This window comes from Apteryx rowi, unplaced genomic scaffold (genome assembly GCF_003343035.1).
Source record: "Apteryx rowi isolate R43461 unplaced genomic scaffold, aptRow1 scaffold_959, whole genome shotgun sequence".
In the NCBI taxonomy this organism is placed as follows: domain Eukaryota; kingdom Metazoa; phylum Chordata; class Aves; order Apterygiformes; family Apterygidae; genus Apteryx; species Apteryx rowi.
This window is the reverse complement of record NW_020451270.1, coordinates 210,929-230,299: the sequence shown is the minus strand read 5'-3', so window position 1 is coordinate 230,299 and position 19,371 is coordinate 210,929. Positions and strand designations below refer to the sequence as shown.

General features: G+C 40.5%; 1 long non-coding RNA gene across 5 annotated transcripts in view; it reads right to left on the bottom strand.

Moving 5' to 3' along the window:
- Positions 1-5,124: 5,124 nt before the first annotated feature.
- LOC112978648 overlaps positions 5,125-19,371 on the bottom strand; it is a 29,209-nt gene continuing 14,962 nt past the window's right edge. For 3 of the 5 annotated variants that reach the window (XR_003257950.1, XR_003257952.1, XR_003257953.1), the window contains exons 2-3: positions 7,880-8,273; positions 5,125-5,702 (exon numbers count right to left, since the gene is read on the bottom strand). This is a non-coding gene — a long non-coding RNA (uncharacterized LOC112978648). Of the gene's footprint in view, positions 5,703-7,879; positions 8,289-12,345; positions 12,370-19,371 lie in introns of those variants that run through there. The other 2 variants (XR_003257954.1, XR_003257951.1) reach the window with 2 other exon arrangements.

Sequence of the window (19,371 nt, the reverse complement as noted above, 5' to 3'; positions counted from 1 at the left end):
ATAATATGCTACAGTAGAAGGAGTATTACATAACCTTTTCAGAATATTTAAAAAATACTCTACCGTGCCTGCTTTTTTTTCTTAAGTTTTTGGAAATGTAGAGCAAGAATTTACCAAAGTTTATTTTATTATGACCTAATACTCTGTAGTTAAAAAAAAAAATCACAATACTACCCAGCATCTTTTTGCGGACTTTCCATGTTTCAAATTATTTAGGTCCACACTAAATCTTCAGAGCTCAGTTTTGGTTACTAAATGTTCCAAAGGATTCCTGATTATATGCTAAATTAAAGGAGATAAGAGCTCCCTAGAATTAATCCATCTCATGCTTGTGGTTTTATGGGCTTTTTAAGAATCTCTATGGCACTGCATAGACATGTTTTCTAAAAATTTTGGAGAGGCTGTGATACAAATAATATTGGTATGGTAATTAATGTTAGAATGCTTAAAACCTCCAAAAGGGCTTTTATATACTTCTGAACCAAAAAGCCTTAAAAATAACCTGCATAAATCTATTTTTAAGCTGACAATGCTTCTGTAGAGCAAACTTTTGGTTACTATATAATTTGCATCTAGGACGATGTCATTTTTATAATAAACCCTACCCAAAAGCAAATTCTGTATATGCATAAATATAACACACCCAAAAGGTGCCTATAGGACTATATACTATTATCATGATGATGAATTCACTGATATAAGTGAGGAACWTTATTTTCCATTTTCCCAAAAGTAAACAAGGCCTTCCTAGGATCTCTTAAGAACACAGGAATAGGTGTATGGGCCAGATTAAAGGTTCATGTAGCCCGATATTCCGTCTCCAATAATGGCCATAAGCAGATACATAGGGAAGAGTTAGAACAGGTCATGAGTATCTAATATTCCTCTCTAATACCCTTCTTCAACTATTCRGACATCAGGGGCTTCCAGAAACAGATGTGGCTTCTTTTAATTTAGCAACTCCCAGCAAATCACTGTTCCAAGCAATAGTCCAGGCTCCCCTTGGAAGCCACACCAATTTCTACTACCTAGAGCATACTTCAGAAAGGAGTCCCACAGGTCACCCTGTACACTACCACTTCCTTTTGTAGGCTTTGAAGCTAACTTTAACTTTCCTAACTTTATATGATCTTGTTTTGAAAGGCAGTGGTCAGACTATCCTCTTTCTTCCTCTGCAGGTCTCTGATTTTGTAGATCTCCATGACATCATCCTCGAGTCAGTCCCTCTCTAGACAGAAGTCCCAGTTTGCATTAGTGTTCTTCACAGGGAAGCCATCCCATGTAGCTCATCAACCTTGCCGACCTCCTTCTCTGAGCCTCTTCCAGTTCTAACATACCCTTTCTGAGATGAGGGCACCACAACGGCAAACAGTATTCAAGATGCATGTGAGCCACAGATTTATACACTGCCATAATGACATTCTCCATTTTGGTCTCTATTTCTTTCCTAAATCTTCCTAACATTTGGGCTGTGTTTTGGTGACCAATGAGACGACGATCCCACAGAATCATCAACCACAATCCCCAAATGTTACTCCTGAGTGGTAATTCCCAGCTCAAACTCATTATTTTATATGAGAAATCCAGACCGTTTTGTCCAGTGTTCCTCACTGACCCTCATTTATCTTGACTGAATTTCATCTCCCACTTTGTTGCTCAGTCCCTTAGCACTGTAAAGCCCTTCTACAGTTCTTCACAGCTGGCTTTCTTCCTCACAGCAAACTTGCTTACCCAATTGCTCATCCTCTTATCCACATCATTTATGAATGGGATGAACTGCACAAACCTCTGTGGAACAAAGCTGGGGTGCTCCCTTAATTGAGAACTGCCTTTTTATTTCTACCTTTTGATCCTATCTTTTAATCTGTCACTCACCCATGCATGTACCTTCCTGCTTACCTTATGGCTGCTTAGTTTCCTTAAAAGCCTTTGATACAGTTTACTTGGATTTTTGAACCAAAATATCTTTATCCATGTTCTTGATGATGCCTCCAAAGAACTCCAACAGAACCATATGGCAGGACTCTCTCACAAATGCTAGTTTAACTCTTCCCAAATAATCATACCTACCCAGGTGGCCACCATTCTACTCTTTATTATAGTTTTTACCAAAACAGCCTGATACAGATTTCAGATTTGCCTGGTACAGGCCTGTAGTTCCCCTGACCTCCCTTGAAACAGTGATTTTACGTACTACATTTCAGAATATTTTTCTAAACCTGCAACCTTTAGGATGTACCATTTAAACGATATAATTAGGTTGTAGAGCATGACTAAATAGAACAGGAAGCTGGTTATAAGTTTTGCTTTTGGAGACAGAGTCCTGTAACTTGAATCATAATACAAGACATTTTTAACAGTTTCAGTTACCAGTCAAGAGAAAGGGGTTCTGGTGCTCAAATCTGCTAGGTGGAAATCACAATGGCATTGGTGAACTCAAGATAAGCTCTCACTCACATATTTCACCATACAACATAATTCTGTACAGCTAGCAATCTCTATTCCAGAGGCAGTCAGAGCTGACACAGCACAGGAAAAAGCAGCCACCAGTCATACTACTTTGTGCTGTGCTCATAATTTAAGCTAAAAAAGTAAAACTTACCAAAGAGCTCAGTAATTTCACTTGAAGGTCTGCTATGCAGACAGCACAAAGGAACTGGCTGTGCTGGAGAAATTAACAGGGTGCCAGAAGGTAGGGACAGGTTTTAAATAGCAAAGTCTGTAAAATAAGCATGGACTAGGAGTCAGAAAACATTGGACTACAATAATCCAACCAGTGATTCATCATTTGGGCTTGGACAAATTCTCTATCCTACCTCAATTTTTGCCCACTGTGAAACAAGGGTAATACTTACCTGTATCACTAACACAAGCTCAAATAAGGAGGGCAAGGTGGTGGGAGGAAGTGCTTGAAAAATTGCAGTGGCACATAAAAGCTGAAGTGAGGTTAAATTAGATGGTCAGAAGCTCAYATCTGAGACAAATATACAACTCAAAATGGACAGATATAAAGTCACTGAGAGAAAGGAGAGTCTTCCCAGCACATATGCCACATACTGAGTTTACATGGTAACTCTATACAGAAGTCCAAAGAACGTAGCAGAAGCCCAGTCCTGCCCTTAATCACACAGCCTGAACAACACTGCCTGGGGGTGGAAACTGTGACAAGGTTTAGCCTTGCCTTTTTTTTTTTGTAACCTTGGATTTTCATATGATTTATTGGTGCTATTCCAATTAAAATGCTAGTCCTGATTTCTCTGGTTCCTCTGCCCCCCATCCCAGCCCCCAAAAAAAGGCAAAAAGTAAGAAAGAACGTCCAATTTCCAAGCAGCAGCAAATCTTCTAACACACCCTATTGTCGAGGAACTGCTGTTCTATCTGAAAGAAAATAACTTGATAGATTACTGTAGCTTCACATTAAATAAAAAGCATCACTTACATTTAGTCAAGATGGCCTTTGCTACTACTGCTGTAGTTCTGATGCTGGATAATTGTATCAAATGACCCTATGAGCTAAAATACAAAAGCCTTAGGAAAGGATAACTGAAGATGCAGAATATTTAGGGTAAAAATAAAACACACATTCTGAGAGAGATACAATGGGTTCTGTTGTATTAAGCCTCAGGTAATACTCATGCACATGCACGTGTGTATGTGTGTGTGTGTGTGTGTGTGTGTATGTGTGTGAGAGAGAGAGAGAGAGAGAGACAGACAGACAGACAGACTTAAGAGAGCATGGAGTAAAGGACAACTTCCAGTGATGGGACAAAACACTTTTTGAACTGGTCAGTAAGTGCAGCAAAGTTGTTATTAATAGGCCTTTCAGCACCTGCACAGTTCAGGTATTGAATATATTTTTGATTCAGTTCACATGTAACAGCTTTGTCTACATAATGATGTTAACGTACACATAATTAGTTTATTCTGATCACAAAGACCTCACAGAGCATTTCCATGCCATTCTGTTACAAGAGCATCCTTGTTAAGGAGGTAAGTACATAGTCCTGCATTCGCTCCAGCTTCCTGTTCAGTACTYTAAGTGGTTCATTCACAGTGCTCTGTTCCAGTTTGTCATGCAGTGCATTTTGGGATGCATGCCAGAATCTATAAGAATTCTGAGATTTGATGTCAAATTTATGAACATGCATAATTTACAGCTACACATGATTGAACATAGCGGAGAGAGATGAAGCCAGGCAGTTAGTATCCAGAACAGTGTCATCTGGAGCACAGTTTTTTGATTCAGGTGACTGGCAATAAATACTAGGTCCAGCCAGCAAAAGCAGAACTTCCTAGAAGTCTGTACAGCTTTTGCCCTGGAGCTGCACCAATAGAAGACTAATCTGGGAGCTCCTATCAGCCTGGTGAAATGTCATAACCACGTAGATAGTCACCAAACATCTTCACCATTAGTAATGAGGTAATCGGCCAATTACTGTCAGGACAACTGAGTCAGGAAGGCTCATGGTAGCACAAGGAGGTTTGAGGGGAGAGGGTTCCTCACTGGCACAAAACAGCCCGCAAGACACATACGTGTCCCCCCCATTCTGTCCTGTCTGCACCTCCCAAATGCACAGGCTTATGACATCATCAAYAAGAGGGCATATTTCTTCACAGTCCTACCAGACAGTTTATCACAGTAAGCATTCACCAATACCAATAACATGTGGTGTGTGATTAAAGACCTCTGCTCTGCAAGGTAATTTTTGTTCTCCATAATCCAAGACATTAGTGCAATGAAGAGTTCTCCTCTCTTAAGCAACTTAGCTTAGCTTCTGCTTCCCTGATTTATAAGCCTGCATTAAATGATGGGAGAAAAACATATGCAAGACTTTGCCTTGAACAGTTGCAGATTGCCAGTGTGGCAGGATTCCAGAAAGGTGGAAGGAAGATGGTGACAAAAAGGATGGAATAAAAATATGGTCTTATGACTGTATGGTATGCATCAATGTTTCATGCATGTTATGGGAAAAAATCCTGCAGGGCAGATGGAAACATGAAATGGAGATGCTTTTTTGAGTCCTAGAGAATGTATTTCTTTAAAGTGCTTTCCAACAAGATGCATGAGCTCTTTTTACACTGAGGGAAAGTAGCTCTGCAGTAACAAAAAATTTGCAACCAAAACAAAGGTATGTTTCAGTTTAATTTTATTTTTAAAACATTGTGAAGAGATGAGTATTACAATATTTGTGTGTTGAATTCATTTTTCAGACAGGCATTTAGGAAATTGATTTATTTACTGATTTAGTTGATGGTGCTTTTTCAATGAAAAAAATAATAGCCACAAAAACAAAGTAGGTAGTGCAAGGAGTGCTCCTCTAGATGATGTGCACAAGATCTTGAGTACTGTGAGGAAATGTTTCTAATTAACTCAGCTGAAACAGTGGTCTCAATATGAAATGTCTTTTACATTTTGCAAGGTGTTGAAGGTAGGGGTAAAGTGCTTGACGAGTGTTTTGTTACAACTGTTTAGCACCTTTGTATTGCCTGCTTCTTGTCTCCTTCCAGAATCACATAATCCATCTCAATCTTCTGGGAATCTCCAGGAAACCCTCTTTTCACAATTCTGCCTTTGCAGCCTCCTTCTGAGCTGAGCTGACAATTTCAAGGTTCAGATCCACCTTTTGTTTATCTTCAGAAATCTGACAGCTATCTTTTAGCTAATAATCCCCCTCTTCATATGGGCTGCATCATTATATGTGCTAAGAGAAATCAGAAAAAATAAGATGTTACTAATCACCCCACTCCTTATAAACTCTATTTTAAAAATGCTACTTAGTTTCCCTCATCACCACATTCAAATTCTTTCCTCCCAAGTTTTCTTTTCACCGTGATCCCTTCAAAAATGCAAGATGCTTTTCACATTACTTTCACATACTACATATATTGTTATAGGTTTTTCTGGGACATATGTTACAGAGTGAGCCAGTTGCTATTGTTTTAAAACTTGAAATGGTAGAGCACAGTTGGATCGGCACTTGAACATAAAGGTTGGGGTTTTTTTTCCTAAAGAAAAAAGTCACAAGGCATTACATTCGTAACTGCAGCTCCTTATGCTGAAGGGTATTAATATCTGTCAAGTTTCTGGGAGATACAAGGGCCTCGTTTATAAAGACAACAGGCAAATTGGGATAACACACTGCAAGGCTACCTATCAACTAGCTTAGTCTAACAGTGCTAGATGAACATTTCCTAAAGAAAAAAAAAAAGCCCCCAACCCCCCAAAACAACAATAACAAAAAACCCCAAACTGCTTTACCTTTCAATTTTTGTGTCAAACCTCCCCCTGACACATATAAACACACACACACTCCCTTTTCACTCATTTTCTGGCTCCTACTGTAAAACATATTGCAAAATTAAGAAAATTCTGTAGTAGTTGTTCCATATAAACAAGTCCACTATAGAGTTTTAAAATAGCAGAGCAGTCTGAAATTCAATCTCAGCAAAAAATTTCAGCATGCTTTTATATCTGAAACTGCATTAAGATTTATAAACACCCCATGCATGACCAAGGTCTGGAGCAGAGGGCAGCATAGCCAAAGCTGGGGAAGACTGCAATTGGTGAAGAGGAAATGAGAGGAGACCAAATAGCTGAGAAAGTAGGCAGAAAAGTGCAACTCATGTTTGGGACTGGCATTGCAAATAAAATGTTAAAGCTTTAAGATGAGACTGATGAAAAGGATGCCATTTCAACTTAGTGGGGAACAAGAGTAAAAGAAATCCAATCTGAAAAAGGCACAAGCATGAAGAAGTGTGGCCAAGAGCTGTGGTATTTGTGGGGTCAGATACTGAAGAGATAAAACCTTGTGTCACCAGCACAAATGTCACAGATGACCCTGGGAGGAGGTTAAATTTGTATTTCTTGAACTGAAGGAGCGATCACAGGGGCAGAGGGCAGGGACAAGGGGTGCAGGCAGGAGCAGGAGGAAGAAACATGAAGAGTCCCGTGTAGCTCCATCCGTCCTCTATGTCTGTGCCTCCCTCAGGACACACACTTCTCTTTACTCTCCAAATTCTCTTCCTCTTGCACCCTGTGAGGGGCACAGCACTTTCTTTGAGAAAAAGGGGAGCCTGGAGGAAAGCTGTAGCACTGCTGTGGCTCAGTTAGGACACACGTGATCCTTGCGATGGCTAGCTGGCTGAGCAGGGCTGCTTTCTCCTCCCAGCTCTGTACCTTCCCCGCAGCCCTGGGGCTCCCCAGTGAAGTCAGGGAGAGGGCAAGGTGCTCAGTGGCTGCATCAGCACCATCAGCAGGATCACTTTGCTCTGTCCAGAGAACTCCAGCCTTATCAAATAGGGTGAGGTAGCCCTGGGATGGAGCTGCAAAGACTTAGGCAGTGAAGAGAACCTACTGCCACCCCCCATGGGATGGATCTCTTACGCAGACGATAGAGTGCACAGACAGTGAGGGGAAGGAGGAAAAGAAAYAGAGGTACAAAGGAGCTGACACAGTAAAGATTTCAAGATATTCTCCAGTAAATCAGGATTCATAATTAGGCAAGGTTAGCCCAGGGAAGACCGAACAGAATTTACTGGATTTGACACCAAGAATTTGGGGTGGGGTGGGGTGGCAGAGCAGGGTATCAGCAGTAAAAGTTGTTATGTTCCGGATGACAGGGTAAGGAAAATGAAGGCACATAGGGATGGTAGCTGGAGTGCAGAAGTTTGGAGATGGCCAGTAAGTGATAGTGTATATGTGTGGACAAGGGGCCCAAAACTAATACTTAAATAAAGAGGTGTCTGATCTAAGCTGGAGGAACTGCTGAGTTCAATGGCAAGTGGAAGAGCCACTATGTGAGCCAGGGAGCCCTACTCCAGAAAAGGTAGCTTAAATCCTGCTGTGAAATTATTGTGCAATTGAGCATGCAATACTTACTGGATGCGTTTCTTTCTCCAGCCTCTGCAGGATTCTGTAGCTACTTCCTGGATAATGCTCCCACCTGATGAGTCACAGCGCTTCCTGCAGCCCCAGGCCCCAGCCCAGTCAGACTGCACGGCATTGGTGATGCTATTGAGCTTTATTTGCTGGGCATTCACACGCTTGTCTTGGGGTCCTGCTGTGGCACTGTGCACTATCCGAAAAAAATCACGTTCCTGGATTCGGTGGCAATGTCATTTGCAAAACCACAGTCCAGAGAATTTATGACACTGCTCAAGAATCCTGTTATGTTTCTTGGTCTTCTGATACTTCCTTTATGGTCCTTTGTGTTGATTCATCCCTGGGGCAGATTTAGGTGCGCTCTTTCACTTTCTTTTATACGAGCAGTGACCTGTAAAAGTCCGTCCTATAATGATTCTTATGTGGGCAGGGTCAGACATACATGAATCAGAGGTGTGTGGCCTTTACAGACTCTTCATAATTGTAGTAACTCATTATGACCAACTTGTTTATGATCATCATCATAAACAGCAGCACTCTTGGCTGCCTGCCAACACTTATATATCATTTACCTCCAGCCAACATGACCTTGGAGTAATAAAGGACATGGGTAGTGCACCAGGTATAAAGAAATACAATGCAGAAACTCTGCTATAGCCCATTATTAGGAATTAACTCACAGAAACCTTAGAGTGTAAATTAAATCATGGCAAATGCATTTACTGCATTTGCTGCACTTACTGTAGTAAGTAGTCTTTCTTAATACACCCTTGAGAATTAAGTTCAGCATGGACCCAGGATGCCATAAGAGGACCTACAGTTTTTCAAAGTAACATCCTACTATAGACAAAGCCATAGTAAGTTGCTTTTGTTTCCCAGTGATCAACAGTCTAGACCTTCTTTTCCACTACCTTCCTTTTAAGGTTACAAAGAAACAAGTCTACCTACTATTTGCTCAAGTGAATACTATGCTTCCATACTTAGAAAAGAAAAAAAAGACATAAAACAAGAAAATGCAGCAAATTTTTTATGCAGTTTCTTTCATTAGGGGAAATCTTTCTTTCAACATACAGGAAGAATATCATGCAGAAGGTTAAAAAAARCAAAACACAACAGATTAGTTGTCAACCTCTGACTTTAAAAGCCTACTCTAATAGATAACAAATGTTTTTTGGCAACTGTYGCAGTAGTTTTCAAATGTGTCTGCTCTAAGCCACTAAGGTGCCAAAAGAACAGATCAGGTGAACATACATTTTCAGATCTACTAAACCCTGGTCCCATCTCTCTCACATTCTCTTCTGTAATTCTGAGCAAAAGGAGCTAATATCTACCGCACATCAGCTAGTGTATTTTTATCAACTCCCAATCCTTGCTTAAACAAAGAGGCAAAACCATTTAGCTACATCCCATCTGCCTCCTGCCAAGTATTCTCTTCTCTTGCAATCTGACACGACAATCCCTAGTTTCTGACACGCAGCTCTACCCACTCRGCTATTGCAGATTCTCCACCGTCCATCAGCAAGCACAGCATTACAATCCTCCTTCAAAGATTTCACCACTCTAACGGCAAGACCTGAGCAGTCGCTTCAGTTCTTTACTGCAAAAGTCCATAGTGCACCGTGAATTAAGTGTTCAAGCTTTCTACTAGATATACAGGCTGTTCTTTATTTACAAAGGATTGGATGTCCAGAAGACATCACTACAAACACAACCAGTATTTATTCAGAGATATCATTAGCAATTTACAGGAAAATGTAATAAACAGGTCACATATGAATCTTAAGATGTCTGATCAGCTGAAGTGCTTAGTGGCTAACTGGGTATTTCAGCTTTCTTGACTAACTTCAGTATTGCATCAAATGCTGTAAGAGAGCGACAGATCACTAATGCCAAGTTAGTCATTTTCAGTAACAGTTCTCATGGAATTTTTTCCCTCTAAATAATCAAAACAATTGGTCATTGGACCTTATAAGGAAAAGTGCCATACCAAACAGAATTTCATAAAATACAGCTGTTTTAACTTCAGGACTCCCTCCAACATATCTACAGCACCTGAATTTTGGGATTGCCTTTTTTTTTTTTTGAACAAGTAAACAGGATAATACTATTTTAATAATCAGCAGAAGGCTAACTTGGTCACATTATTTTTCCTGTTCTTATATGAGAATGAGAGACATTCAATCAAATCACAGTACAGCAAATCTCAAACTAATAAACACAAATGCTTTCACAGGCTAATACTTTGCTGTTAAAAAAGAGATTTACTGCCAGAAGACAACATACACAGCTTCAGAGACAACACATACTCATAAATGGATCATCTAGAATTATAATATGATTTTAAGAGGGCTTCAGAAAAATAATACAAACCCTCTTCTTCCAAGACAAAATCCAAACCGACAGAGAGTTAAGAGAGGGTTTTCTCCCCTGTATCTTATAGTCATACCAACTACTGAAGCATCTGATAGCAGCTAATATCAAGGCAACACACAGGACTAGACAGAACAGTAGTCTGAATTCCTATGTCATATCAGATCTGTGGAGAATAACACTTTTGTGAACTCCAGGTAGCAGCCTCCCATCTCTCCAGAGCATCTTTTGAAACATGCAGTCGAGCTTGCCGTGAGTATAGCTGAGTATATGTTTTAAGACCTCGGGCACTGGGATACCTGCCAAGTCACAACAAATATGTATACATAATCTAATCTACTTAAATTTTGAGTGGAAACTCTGTGCCCTTTAGATATAGCCCTGAAGGCTAGGAATAGCATTCTTGTTGGACAGCACGAAGTTTCCCTGTGTAAGTAATAACTGAGCTCTTCTGGCAACTAACCATGCCTCCAGCTTCTTCCAAAAATCAAACAAAGATCACGGAGGCAGGAGGGATGGCGATGAAGATGAGCAGATGATGGGACAGGGGAAAAAGAAGAGCAAGGAAGAGGAAACATAGACAAATTGTAGGTGGACTGTGAACACCAAGGCTCTCTTAACTGAACAATTACAAGAAAGAAATCTCTCCCCCTCACCCTGCCCCCTGCCATTTTATTTGGCAGATAACAAAGTTGGTTAAAACCAGAGAATACTGTGAAGAAGAGGAGAGGGCCTAAAAAGATAAGTGAAGCAAAACAGAAACAAGGCAGCAGTGTTAACAATGTGCAAGGCAATGTTCACTGTTGAACATATTTGAATACAGAGAGGATTATTTACAATCTTGTTATGGTCACCTTTTCTTAGGAAAAAAGAAAAAACGAATCTAGAAATAGAAAGCATCCAGAAAAAAAGGCAATGAAATCTTCAGAAGACTGTCCTGGCTTCTACAGATAAAAATAAACAAGATAAAAACCCAAACAGTTCAGTATACAGATGAATAAAAACTAATAGGGGCATATCTTGACAGCACAGAACAGTAAATAAATAATTGCGTTGCATTCTAAAATGGGGTATATTACTGTTTTTCTTTAAAAGCAGGTTACCACCAAATTTGAAATTTCATATAGCACTTGTTTCTATGACCTATGAACTTTCTGTTAAGAAAAGCTGGACAACTGGATAAATTTTAATACAAGATCTTTGCATTTGGACTCTTCAAGGAAATTTTCACGTGGCAGCCTTATTTCCTACCACTAACCAATCTCTTAAAATATAATATCTAGCAATCCTTTAAAAAACATGGTCTAACTTGCACACAATAACAGACATATCTGAAGTGGATCTGGTGCAATGTACACCACTTGTTTTAGTAGGATTTTTAACTTGGAACAGATAATGTTACAACCGCAAATTTCAAACTGCAACTGTCCTGCACATAGAGCTTGGGATAGCAGAGGGCAGGCGAGGGAGACGTGGAGACTCAGGCCCATGCTATCAGCGTTCGTAAGCACAGAAACAAACAATCTTTCGGGAAGAAAAGAAAAAAAATACTTGCAAGAACTGTGAACACAAGGTAAGGACTGACGAACAGCTAATACTGCATAACAAAGTCTGACAGCACAGCACCCACCCAAGCCTTCTATCATTAAGAACACATGAGAAAGTAACACGTAGAAACTTGGCTGTAGGAACTGAATTTCTTTCCTGCCCCCTATCATATCACAGAAGTCTGCAGAAGTAAAGGAAGGTATGCATCCTCTTCTGCTGCAGAGAGAGCTGGAAGTTCGTCTTACTAAACCACACTTGTTACGTATTACTGACCACACACGCTTCACTTATTTCTGGCCTGTAGTGATGATAATCTTCTGCCAGCCTCCCCCAACATACTGTTTTCTCCCAGCACAGCCAATTAGCCCAAGCTGCAACCATGACTAGTGTTGGGGGAAACACCTGCTAACGGGATGGGTACAAACTGGTCAAAAAGAGTTAAGATTATGGGATAGAATGGCTAAGAAAAAAGGCTCAGTGCTGACAAGAACAGGTACAAAGGCCTGATGATTTCAACACATCCCTTTCTAAAGTCATTAGCTTACCAAAGCAGGGAGTTGCTTCCACAGGAGTCTGTATCCCAGAGAGGAGCTCAGAATAGGTCAGCCATGTGTATTCTAGTCTCACTGCTACCACAGTTGTCACAAAAACTTTATGGTTTTCCCCCCAAAATCTTGTACTTGCAAAGAAGAGGGCTCATATTTACACTTCACTTTAATTACAGGACCACAGAAACCAGCACTGTGAGACCACACTATTTTTTTTTCTTTAAACACTGAAGAATCACTCATCATGGATCTAGATATGGTACAGATAATTGCCGGCAGTTAACCTCATCTGATTTCTCATCAGATTTGATAGCTTGCTTTGCAAGCAGCTTCAGCAATTATTTTCTCATCTCTGGATCCAATCCTCAAAGCAAAAGCCAAACGCAGCTATTTCCACAACTAGCTAACTCCACCTAAAGTGAGTGTCTGATTTACCATAGGTCAACTGCTGGGCAGAGGCAAACGTGCCATGCCACCACCCCAAGCTGGCTGGGTGCAAGTCACTGCTCCGCTGGAGGCTGGGCTCTGCAGTGAAAGCAGGGTAAAGCTAATACAACCAGCTCTGCGGCAGGGTGCGCTACCTCTGGCATACACTTTTGGATTGGATGTGGACACATTATCAGCCCAGAGCACAGGCTGACAAGAACGTAGTTATTTTGGAGGTGCTTCCACATTCAGTCAGTTTAAATTAAGCTCCAGTGCTTCCCCTCTCCTCCCTCTGCTTCTCACACTGGCACTCATCTGACCACACAGTGTACCAGGTTGGAGAGCTAAAGCAGTCAAGAGTTAACCCTGCAAAAAATGCGGTTTGTTTTCACACAGCCTAGGTCTTTGAAGTGGCCTGGTGCCAGAATGAGAGAAGAGGCAGAGAAGAGCCATCTCTGGTAAAGGGAAGAACAGGGCCTACTGCAGCCCTAACTCACAGTGTAAATCACCAATAAACTGCACCTATGGACTTCCTGCAGTCTCTTGTCTTTGACCACACTGAGTGACAGTCCAGTGTCAGGAACAGCAGAAATGTTAGTACCTGTTAAACAGAAACAGCCTTGGCATCACTTCTGGCTCATGAACGCAACAGCCAAGAGCAGGGCAAGGGTACAGTCCTCGCAGAGCAGAGTGAGCACCACTGCGGAGTGTCATGGCACTGCAAGATGCCCTCACCTTACCAGGGGTGACAAGAGTACTAAATGACTAAACTCACGTTATCAGAGGCACGTATATTTTATTGAATAAAATAAGCTTGGTCAGAACTAAGTCTACCAAATACCTACAATGAATAATTACTAACAACAAAGAGATACATTGGGCAACTGTTTCAATTCATTGCTCCCACAACAATTATCATTACCTTTCATATTTAAATAATAGAACCATCTTCTGATTTAACAGGAAGCACGACTGCCATGTGATGAGACTGAAGAGTCTCAAAACAGCATCAAATCCAAATAAATATTTTGCCTCAATTCAATATTAAAGAAAGGTGGGAAAAGTGATCTGGACACACAATACATTACGATAGCATGGCCTAAGGCTTGGAGCACTAAAGAATGAAAGAATGAAAACATGAAGGTAAAGACAAAATAGAATAAAACATAACTGATTTTTAAGAGTTGAGCTGTGTCAAACGTTAACTCCTTTCTTTGACATGACAACATATGCTTTAGACAAAAGAAGCACAACAGTTCTAGTCTAACTCAGTAAGAAACGTGATACATTACCACATGAGAAGTTTGTTGAGCTGAGATGACAGGGGTTAGTTCAAGAACCATAAAGCATGAAAAGCAGCAGCTCAAGAGGAGATGAGAAAAGATTTCTTTCTGAAAGGTGGAAGGATGTTATTTTTGGAATTTTGCCAAGATTGGTCTTCAGTCTTTTTTGATTCAGTATTTTCATTTATGAATTTTTTATGCCCTTATGAGAATGTTACAAAATCTGTGGAAAATACAAAACTAGGTGGCATCAGCAGTACGGCACAGACTGAAACAACCTATAGGAAAAGCTGACAAATGCCAAGGACAGCTGCAACAGAAATGGGATGGAAAGCAACAGTAAAGGACAGGGTAGCCCACCCAGAGACAATTTCTGCTGAAAGGTGAAGAATCATCACTTGGAAGTAATAGAGAAGGAGAAAATCTATGTATAGTCATTCTATAAGCAGCTAATGTAAGTCACTAATGAAAGCTGGTTAAGAAAAGAAGAAAATATGATGATTCAAAAAAGCAACTGTATTTCCAGTGCAGAAGGGAACACAGAGATGCCATTATGGCAGACTAGCAAGATCTTGCTGAAAACACCCTGTATAAATCCGGTAATACATATTCACAAAAGATTTATTTGGTGTATCACAACAAAACAGCTGACATAAGTCACAAAAGGTCTTAATAAATACACCAGAGAGGAAACTAGCAGGGTCGGCATAAAGAATAAATGTAAGTTTACTATGAGTAAGCTTAGGCTGGAAATTAAAAGGGTTTCGAACCAAAAAAATCTTTGCTTTTAAATGCACATGCCAAAAGATAGGGATGTGAAGAGCAGAAAAATGTAATTAGTTTGCAAGTGGATCTATGCAAGTTTACAAACAGACAGATATGGTTGCCTATGACAGCCAGGCATTTGGCTCAGTGGCAGTGACTGAGTCCCTGAATTCTCACCAGACCACAGCAATGGTCCCACTGGGGCAGACCAGAAGTCCATCCACCCAGCATCCTTACTCCAGCAACAGTCAACAGCAGATCACAAGGAAAAAGTGTATGACAGGGCAAACATATGGTATTCTGGGGAAGTATCACCATTTGTGGTTTAGGCATTTTCTGAGCCAGATGGATTTAATAGCCCATGGCAAGGAGTTCCACAGCTTCATTACACATTTTATTAATAACCACTTTCTTTTAGCTTGTTTTGAACCTGTCACTTGCTATTTCTCCTTCCCCTCAGTGAATGATTTTGTTTCTCATTCATCCCATCTATACTGCTCATGATTCCTCTGTGATCGCCTGCCTACAATATGAAACTTGTATGAATTTTCCCTTTGTAGTCTCTTTTCCAGGCTGAAAGGTCTAAGTCCACTTAGGCCTTCCTTGGACGGAAGCTGTTTCACTACTTTGATCATATTTATCACCTTGCCCTGTATTTTCTCCATTTTAGATATATCTCCTATGACAAGATAAGACCAGAACTACTTATGGTATTCAAGACACTGACACACCATGGATCATTGCCTGTTTTTATTCCTTTCCTAACAATTCCCAACATTCATTAAGAACTACAGAACAGTAAGCTTGACATCTACATCAGGCAAATCATTAGGAACTTTAATAAGAATAGGAGGGGGTCACATGAATAAATATGACATATTAGTGAAGAGACAACTCAACTTTTGGAAAAGGAAATCAAGCTCCACAAAGCAAGTGGAGTTCTATGAAGGAATCAATAAACATGTAGATAAGGGAGATCTGCTGAAATGCCAGTATACCTGCATTAAAGTGGGTAGACACTGACAGATGAAGGTGAACAGACTGGTAGTAACTGCCTCTTCCAATAAAAGAATGGGAGACACCAAATGAAATTACCAGAACTCAGGTTCAAGAAGAAAAGATGCTGGATCTTCACATCTTTATGCTGTGGAATTTCTTGCGACAGGGTGTTTAGACACTTGGAAGCTTACAGAGGCTCAAGAGGTCACTGGCAAAGTTCATGGAAAAAGTCCACTAAGGATTAATAAGCACAGAAACACCATGTCTGGTTCAGGAAACCCTCAACCAGCAAATTATTGGAGACTGGGAGATTACTCTGGGAAAACTATCACTACACGCTTGCCATGCTCCTGTGTCTTTCACTACATGTTTTTTTTGAGACTATCAGAAACAGAACATAGGACTTTGATATGCACACAAATATAACTGTGATTATTAACCCCCCCCACACACACACACACGCATAGAATTTGATCAGCATTTATCAGGTTGATTAAATACAGTATTTTTCATCCTGGGCCTCAATTGGATTGATAAGACCTGAGATAAGGGTTCTCTATCAACCCTTGATTTTAAAGCAGGAAAATAATTCCTGTGTTAATTTACACAAGAACTGACAGTGCGGGCAGTAGGTTCAAATGCTAACTGAAACCCAGCATATTTTACTACCGGCAGAATTAGTAGTATCATATTTTGTTTAGCTGCCTGACACTTGTCATTGTAAGACAATCTTCTCTACATAAGAAAACTTACAACTTTGCCAAACTGCCATCACTCGGGCTGAAATTTTACAAGTTAGTGTCTACTTCAGTGGTTTGTTTCTTTATTTCTATTCATTCAAAATATTACAGCCATTTCAAAAAATAAAGGCTAAGGTTAAAAAAAAAAAAAGTTTAGTTTGTGTCAAAAAATTCTGGCAGATTCTTCCAAGTAGAATTCTGAACCCCTGTCCTTCAGGATGGAGACTTGAAATTAGACGGGGAGGGTGGCAGAGCTGTCATTCCTGTGAAATCTACCCGAATTTGGCCAATTCTTGACTGCTTATTCTGCAACCCCTTTTCTCATTCAGAAACTAACCTTTTGCGTCAGATAACTGAATGCTGTCCTAGAGAATTGTATTCTTCTCAGCTTCAGCTAGAGATTCTCTATGCCATTCAAACTGAACACTGCAGAAGCAGCCATTAATTTTCTGGGTCCTTGGCATGGGTCTGCAAGGAGGGATTTGCTGAAATGCTTAATGTAGGCAGTTGCAGTGGAAGTCAGTGAAAGCTGTGCTCTAAACGGATTATAAAGACAATAGTTTTGAGAAACTAGGCCCAGTAATCTCAAAACAGGTTCTCCTGAAAAATGCCACAGAAACTTGATTCTTAAAAAACAACCCTCAGAAAACCACAAGAGCCATTTACTTTGCTTTCACGCTGCATTTTATCCTGTGCACGCACTGCAGGCTCTCCTGTTTTGCTATTGAAGTGCCTATGGTACAAATGCCGTGATGTATGCTGGACAAGTAGTGTCCCTCCATCACAAGAGCCAGAAACCATGTACAAGCAACTAGGTATTTCACAAGGGTACAGGCTGGCTGAAGGGCAGGATTTCTCAAAGTATCCAGAGCCTGAGGCAAAACATCAAACATACTAGAGAGCATACCAGAGCTCTGCATAAATATGTTCCATTGTCAAGATCCATGTATAAGTTTCCAGCCAGCAAACTGGCTTATGAACTCCCATCTGCAGGATGCATACAGCTCTGAGAACTAGCATCCCACTCTGTATTTTCCTTCAGTGATCTAGGGCCTGAAAAGCAGGATAGCCTAGGAGTGCACATGGCAATGATTAAGAGTAATATAATTTGGCTTTGCCTAAGTGAGGGGACAGTTGATTTTACTATTTGATACAACAGCAGTAGTGTCAGCCACTGCTGTTAAATTAACACCCCAAATTAAACAGTACGCGTATATGTAACTGCAAGTATTTTAACTTCATCCCCCCTCACGTCTCTCATGTTCTTTTTCTCAAAGTAACACTGTAAGCTTGTCAGGGGACAAATGCCTGCTGTGTTTTCTTTTTCAGGCTCTAGTACACTGAATCCTAAAAATGGATACTATTTTTTTTTTTTTAAAGACATGAACAAAGCAACATAACTCCTAAGGCCTCCTTTAGTTCTATTTATTCTTACATGGTCATCACTGCTTAGAAACAAACATTCTTCCTGTCCACTGCTCTCCTGTGAAAGACCACAGTATCTATAGCTACTGGAGAAGAACGCTTCAGTTATCTAGGCCCCAATCCTTCCTAGGCTTTATTTTTAAGCTTGCCCCAGAAAGCTTGCTTTCTCAGAGGATACCACAACCAAAATTTCTCTCTTTTCAAAGGCAGCTACCGCAATTCTCTTGTCACCGGGAAGCTCATCACTCCTTAAAAGGATCAGATACTGCGACCACAACTGAAACTGAAGAGCTAAAGAGTCTCTTCAGATCAGCTTATTACTTTCAACCAATTTGCCAGATCTCCACTGGTGCAAGGAAAGTGGTGAGATTGCAGCTCTAGCCCTTAGAAATGCTGTCAGAGAGCACAGGATGAGCTTTTCAAAAACAGCTGGCAACTTCTCCCCAAATCATTTTTTTTTTCTTTTTCTCAGTTGTAGGTCTTCCTGTCAGAGAAAGCATACTGGGCAGGTGGCACACACCATCACAGAAACACTCACAAAATTCTCTGGAGAAGGACAGAAGCAGCCTCAGAACCAGCCCCTCAACTTCCTTTGAAATATCCCTGTTTTTTTAACAGCCCTATGATGGGAACACAATGATGATTCCCCCCTCAAGAATGGAGTAGCATGGGGAGCAGGGCAGAAAAGGACTATATTAAGCAAGATATTGCCCATTCATTTCATACTTTCCTATTCCTATCTTTCTTAAAGATGCCAGCTTAAAGGAGGCAATCTCACACAAGTATGAGATATTCGTATTGGCTGGCTGTTTCCCTTTGGCCATTTGGAAATCAAATTTATTAAAGAAAATACCGTACTTCTGGCTACGTGTAGCTTAAGAGCGTTCCTCTGTGGGAACCATGAGAAGACACTTCCCCTCTGGTTCAGTGGGGATCAGCAGCACAAATTTGTGGCTCAAAAGTTGTGGGTTCAAAAATTTTGGGCATAATTCTGAAAGGTACAAACAAATAAACAAGAYAAAGTCCAGGTTCACGCAAATATTCTCTCAGTAGAGCTGTTTGTGTATTATTCTCCAAGCTGTGCAAAAGGTGCTCTGAACAAACAGAGCGTGCTGAAGAAGCAAGGGAAGTGTCTCAGCACAAGCCGTGGAGGTTCCTCCACAAATTTTGCAGGTATATCTTTGGCCACAGTCTGCTAGCACTTTATCTATAAGCTACTTATCAATATACAAGTATCTCTTTTGTTGCCTGATACTCCTATGTCACACAGCACCATCAGACTAGGCAGTGCAGAAGTAAGAACACAAACATTTTTCTTCTGCAGCTGATGAGTAATGTGTGACCGAAAAATGATGAAAGCAGAGTAGGAAAAAAGAAAAGCAATT